We start from the raw sequence: 6,996 nt of genomic DNA, 5'->3' as shown, positions 1-6,996 counted from the left end.
TTCTTAAACATAAGGGTACTGGGGAATTCATCATTTAGAACTGCTTTTACCAGAGTATTTTTACTTTCCACAGAGTTAGATTTGAAGGTAACTTGAATTCACCATAGCGCGTTTCAGAGCCTGAAAATCACTATTTGTACACATGTGTGACGGCTTGTTTTCCACCAGGAAACTGCTCAAAACAGTTCATTTCTGTAAAAAACTATGTCGCAGATGTGTTTCAAGTGCTTTCACAACATAGCAGTTAAGACTCATTGAGTTTCACTCAACTTCAGTTTTGGCCCAATGCAAGTCAATGGGGATTTCAAAAGTGAGTATGAGATGTTGAAGTGCACTTTGAAAAACAGTTGGGAAACCATCCAAACAGTTCTTAAACATAAGGGTACTGGGGAATTCATCATTTAGAACTGCTTTTACCAGAGTATTTTGACTTTCCACAGAGTTAGATTTGAAGGTAACTTGAATTTCCCATAATGCGTTTCAGGGCCTGAAAATCACTTTGTGTACACATGTGTGACGGCTTGTTTTCCACCAAGAAACTGCTCAAAACAGTTCATTTCTGTAAAAAACTATGTCGCAGATGTGTTTCAAGTGGTTTCACAACATAGCAGTTAAGACTCATTGAGTTTCACTCAACTTCAGATTTGGCCCAATGCAAGTCAATGGGGATTTCAAAATGTGAGTATGAGATGTTGAAGTGCACTTTGAAAACAGTTGGGAAACCATCCAAACAGTTCTTAAACATAAGGGTACTGGGGAATTCATCATTTAGAACTGCTTTTACCAGAGTATTTTGACATTCCACAGAGTTAGATTTGAAGGTAACTTGAATTCACCATAACGCGTTTCAGGGCCTGAAAATCACTTTGTGTACACATGTGTGACGGCTTGTTTTCCACCAGGAAACTGCTCAAAACAGTTCATTTCTGTAAAAAACTATGTCGCAGATGTGTTTCAAGTGGTTTCACAACATAGCAGTTAAGACTCATTGAGTTTCACTCAACTTCAGTTTTGGCCCAATGCAAGTCAATGGGGATTTCAAAAGTGAGTATGAGATGTTAAAGTGCACTTTGAAAAACAGTTGGGAAACCATCCAAACAGTTCTTAATCATAAGGGTACTGGGGAATTCATCATTTAGAACTGCTAGTAACCAGAGTATTTTGACTTTCCAAAGAGTTAGATTTGAAGGTAACTTGAATTCACCATAACGCGTTTCAGAGCCTGAAAATCACTTTGTGTACACATGTGTGAGGGCTTGTTTTCCACCAGCAAACTGCTCAAAACAGTTCATTTCTGTAAACAACTATGTCGCAGATGTGTTTCAAGTGGTTTCACAACTAGCAGTTAAGACTCATTGAGTTTCACTCAACTTCAGTTTTGGCCCAATGCAAGTCAATGGGGATTTCAAAAGTGAGTATGAGATGTTGAAGTGCACTTTGAAAAACAGTTGGGAAACCATCCAAACAGTTCTTAAACATAAGGGTACTGGGGAATTCATCATTTAGAACTGCTTTTACCAGAGTATTTTGACTTTCCACAGAGTTAGATTTGAAGGTAACTTGAATTCACCATAACGCGTTTCAGAGCCTGAAAATCACTTTGTGTACACATGTGTGACGGCTTGTTTTCCACCAGGAAACTGCTCAAAACAGTTCATTTCTGTAAAAAACTATGTCGCAGATGTGTTTCAAGTGCTTTCACAACATAGCAGTTAAGACTCATTGAGTTTCACTCAACTTCAGTTTTGGCCCAATGCAAGTCAATGGGGATTTCAAAAGTGAGTATGAGATGTTGAAGTGCACTTTGAAAAACAGTTGGGAAACCATCCAAACAGTTCTTAAACATAAGGGTACTGGGAATTCATCATTTAGAACTGCTTTTACCAGAGTATTTTGACTTTCCACAGAGTTAGATTTGAAGGTAACTTGAATTTCCCATAATGCGTTTCAGGGCCTGAAAATCACTTTGTGTACACATGTGTGACGGCTTGTTTTCCACCAAGAAACTGCTCAAAACAGTTCATTTCTGTAAAAAACTATGTCGCAGATGTGTTTCAAGTGGTTTCACAACATAGCAGTTAAGACTCATTGAGTTTCACTCAACTTCAGATTTGGCCCAATGCAAGTCAATGGGGATTTCAAAAGTGAGTATGAGATGTTGAAGTGCACTTTGAAAAACAGTTGGGAAACCATCCAAACAGTTCTTAAACATAAGGGTACTGGGGAATTCATCATTTAGAACTGCTTTTACCAGAGTATTTTGACATTCCACAGAGTTAGATTTGAAGGTAACCCACATTAAATTGTCTGGATTTCCGGTTACTGTGCAACAGCTGAACATCTTGAGACTGACTCACTGTAGAAGCCACATTTGGTTTAAGCACATCTAGCCGTGAACGTAATTTGCGACCCATAAAAAGCATAGCTGGAGATTCCTGTGTTGTAGCATGTGGAGTATTGCGATATGAGAGTAAAACGTGTCTAGTCTTTGCTGTACTAAAGCAGATCCTTTTGATGCCTTCAAAGCTTGTTTGAAAGTTTGCACAAAGCGTTCTGCAAGCCCATTGGTAGCTGGATGATAGGGAGCAGATCGTATATGTTTAATATGGTTGGTTTTCATAAAATATGCAAATTCATCAGAAATGAACTGTGGGCCATTGTCACTAACAAGGACTTCAGGTATCCCATAATGACTAAAAAGGGTCCTCATGACATGAACAGTCTTACTAGTTGTGACACTATCCATTAGTTGAACCTCAGGCCACTTTGAGTGGGCATCGACTACTACTAAGTACATATGGCCTTCATAAGGCCCAGCAAAATCAACATGAATTCTCTGCCATGGCCCACTTGGCCATATCCATGGGTGGAGGGGCACAGGGCTTGGAAGATTTTGAACACGCTGACATGACTGGCAGTTGTGTACTTGTTGCTCAATCTGGCTGTCGATACCTGGCCACCAAACATAACTGCGTGCCAAGGACTTCATCCTCACTATACCGGGTGGCTGACATGTAGTTCTGACAAAACACGAGTAATTTAGGGGCACAATTACTCTGCTCCCCACATCAGGCATCCTTGTTGTGCGGTAAGCTCCGTTTGTCTGTTGATGAAAGGCTGTAACTCATCATTATCCACCAATTGTTTAGGAAAATGTCCCAGCAACACCATATCCATTAGTTTAGACAATGTAGGGTCCAACATGGTCTCTCTACGAATTTCTGCACTACTCACTGGTAGTAATTCCATTTGTTTTATGTAAAAAATGTCAACTGTGTTCTGGCTCTCCTTATGTTTAATTAGTAAGGGCAAACGAGAAAGCCCATCAGCATTGGCATTGAGAGCAGCCTTCTTATATTCTATGGTGTAACTGTGGGCTGCTAATATTAATGCCCACCTCTGCATTCTGGCAGCTGCCATGACGGTACCCCTTTCTCTGGGCTAAAGATTCTTGTCAGTGGCCGATGGTCTGTGAAGAGAGTAAACTTCTGTCCATATAGGTATTGATGAAACTTCCTGACCCCAAACACAATCCCAAGGGCTTCTCGCTCAATTTGTGCATAGTTCTGTTCAGCCTTACTCAGTGTTCTGGATGCAAAAGCGATTGGTTTCTCTTCACCATTGGGAAAGACATGGGAAATGACAGCTCCCACACCATATGGAGAAGCATCACAAGCCAGGCGGATGCTTAGTTGTGGATCGTAGTGCGTTAGGACATTTTGAGACACCAACTGCTCCTTAGCTTTCTGGAATGCAGATTTACATGCGGATGACCAATGCCAGCGTTTGTCTTTGTAAAGCAGCTCATTTAATGGGGTCAAAATGGTTGCAAGATTGGGTATGAATCGCCCATAGTAATTGATGAGACCAAGGAAAGATCTCAGTTTAGTTACATTATCGGGGGCTGGAGCCTCTAAAATAGCCCTAACCTTTTCAGGTGACTTGTGCAGTCCTGCTGCATCAATTTTATGACCCAGGTACTCCAAGGTCTCCTTGAAAAATTCACATTTTTCTTTTTGGACACATAAGCCAAATTCTTTCAATCGGCCCAATACTCTATCCAAATTCTGCAGGTGCTCTGCATCATTACAGCCTGTAACCAATATATCGTCCAAGTAACAATGCACATTGGAAAGGCCTTGTAACACCTGATCCATCGCCCGTTGGAATATGGAAGGTGCTGAAGCAATCCCAAATGGTAGACGATTATAGCAGAACAACCCCTTTTGGGTATTGATGGTGAGCAGTTTACGTGATTGTTCCTCAACCTTTATCTGTAGGTACGCCTGTGCCAAGTCCAATTTGCTGAAACGCTGTCCCCCAGCTAATGAGGCGAACAAGTCTTCAATGTGTGGAATTGGATAGTGTTCCACACAAATGGCTGGGTTTAAGGTCACTTTAAAATCACCACAAAGCCTCACAGAACCATCTCTCTTTACAACTGGCACCACAGGAGTGGCCCACTCACTATACTGCATAGGTGACAGCACACCTAATTCTAGCAGGGGGACAGCTCAGCCTCTACTTTGGATCATGCGCATAGGGTACAACCCGAGCACGACAGAACGTTGGCTTATGTTGTGGTTTCAAAGAAATGACTGCTTCAATGCCCTTCATTGTCCCCAAATCTTTACTGAAAACTGCAGCATGTTTTTGTATTATGCTCTTCAAAGTAACTTGCTGTACTGACTTAATCTCTTGCCAATTCAATTTAATTCTTCTGAGCCACTCTCTACCAAACAGGGGTGTATAATTTCCTCTGATAACATATAATGGAAGGACAGCTAACTGTTTGTTCAAAGTGACTTTCACATTAATAACTCCTTCAGGGGATATTGGTTCCCCAGTGTAAGTCTTCAAAACTACATCAGTTGTCTCAAGAGGCACGTGGCTCAGTAATTTCTTGTATAGTTTTATTGAAATTAATGACACTGCTGCCCCGTGTCCAACTCCATCTCTACTTCTGTGCCTTCTATTTTAGGTTTCACACTAATGTGTGACTTCTCCCCTTCTTGGATCAGCTTATGTAAGGCTAATTCTGTGTCAGTTTTGTTACCTGACGCTTCACTGGACACCTCCTGCAATATAACGCGATTTACAGGTCTCTTTTAGGATAATCCGATCGCTGTTGTGACTTCCCTTTATACTGCGCTCCCTCCTCTCTCCTTATAGATTCCTTCTGTTTACATACTCGCTGCGTGGCCCTTCTTACCACAGTTATGGCAATCCTGATCTTTGTACCAACAATCACTGTCACTGTGATTAACTCTTCCGCATCGTTTGCATTTCCTTATCTTATCTGAAACCGATAGCTCATTCACTTTTAAAGATCCACCAAAAGTGCCACCATCTCCATGGAAATTGTGATTTCGACTGCTTTTTTATAGGTCAACGCTACTTCAGTTAACAGTCGTTTCTGTATCACTTCATTATTTAGTCCACAAACAAATCGATCACGCAATGCTTCCTCTAAGTAAGCGCCAAAGTCACAGTGCTCAGACAGTTTCTTTAAGACAGCAACATATTGTGAAACCGACTCCCCCTCCGCTTGGTTCCTTTTGTGAAAGCAAAACCTTTCTGTTATTACCAAAGGCTTTGGAGAAAAATGCTGCTGTAGCACTGCTTTAATCTGGTCAAACATTTTGTCCTTTGGTTTCTCCGGTGCTAAAAGACTACGCAGCAAGCCATAAGTTGTACGTCCAATTACAGTTAATAGCACTGGCACCAGTTTGTCCTCCCCAATATCATTAGCTAATGCAAAGGTTTCGAAAGCGCTCAATATAAGTGGTCCACTGCTCCACATTTTCATCAAAATCGTCCATGTGCCCCAGCGTCGCAGCCATGTTGCCACAATGGTTTTCTTTATATAAATATACTGAATAAAAACTCCCGCTGCAGTCATAAACAGACGAACTTACGCACTGGGAATCAACTTTATCCTCGTCGCCAGTTTGCTATGTTAGGTAATTTGAGGCTGATATTCAATGACAAACACTGAGGCCAGAAGTTAACTGCACAGTAGGCTTTTACTAAGAACGTTCTCTGTAACTGCTTGTCCAAGATCTCTCTTAACCCCACTCTGGCGCCCCTTCTGCCTGGGAATACTACCAATCATTGTTACATTTATTTCAATACATAACAATTTTGACTTTCCACAGAGTTAGATTTGAAGGTAACTTGAATTCACCATAACGCGTTTCAGGGCCTGAAAATCAATTTGTGTACACATGTGTGACGGACTGTTTTCCACCAGGAAACTGCTCAAAACAGTTCATTTCTGTAAAAAACTATGTCGCAGATGTGTTTCAAGTGGTTTCACACCATAGCAGTTAAGACTCATTGAGTTTCACTCAACTTCAGTTTTGGCCCAATGCAAGTCAATAGGGATTTCAAAAAGTGAGTATGAGATGTTGAAGTGAACTTTGAAAAACAGTTGGGAAACCAATCAAACAGTTCTTAAACATAAGGGTACTGGGGAATTCATCATTTAGAACTGCTTTTACCAGAGTATTTTGACTTTCCATAGAGTTAGATTTGAAGGTAACTTGAATTCACCATAACACGTTTTAGGGCGTGATAATCACTTTGTGTACACCTGTGTGACGGCTTCTTTTCCACCAGGAAACTGCTCAAAACAGTTCATTTCTGTAAAAAACTATATAGCAGATGTGTTTCAAGTGGTTTCACAACATAGCAGTTAAGACTCATTGAGTTTCACTCAACTTCAGTTTTGGCCCAATGCAAGTCAATGGGGATTTCAAAAGTGAGTATGAGATGTTGAAGTGCACTTTGAAAAACAGTTGGGAAACCATCCAAACAGTTCTTAAACATAAGGGTACTGGGGAATTCATCATTTAGAACTGCTTTTACCAGAGTATTTTGACTTTCCACAGAGTAATATTTGAAGGTAACTTGAAATCACCATAAGGGTTTCAGGGCCTGAAAATCAATTTGTGTACACATGTGTGACGGCTTGTTTTCCACCAGGAAACTGCT

At 40.9% G+C, this 6,996-nt stretch overlaps 1 pseudogene; it reads right to left on the bottom strand.

Moving 5' to 3' along the window:
- Positions 1 to 2,386: 2,386 nt before the first annotated feature.
- LOC120520943 lies at positions 2,387 to 4,479 on the bottom strand (annotated as a pseudogene).
- Between the last annotated feature and the right edge of the window lie 2,517 nt (positions 4,480 to 6,996).

The sequence above is a fragment of the Polypterus senegalus genome, unplaced genomic scaffold (genome assembly GCF_016835505.1).
Source record: "Polypterus senegalus isolate Bchr_013 unplaced genomic scaffold, ASM1683550v1 scaffold_5916, whole genome shotgun sequence".
NCBI lineage: Eukaryota > Metazoa > Chordata > Cladistia > Polypteriformes > Polypteridae > Polypterus > Polypterus senegalus.
Note: the sequence above shows the minus strand (reverse complement) of the source record. Positions and strands in the feature narration are given on the sequence as shown.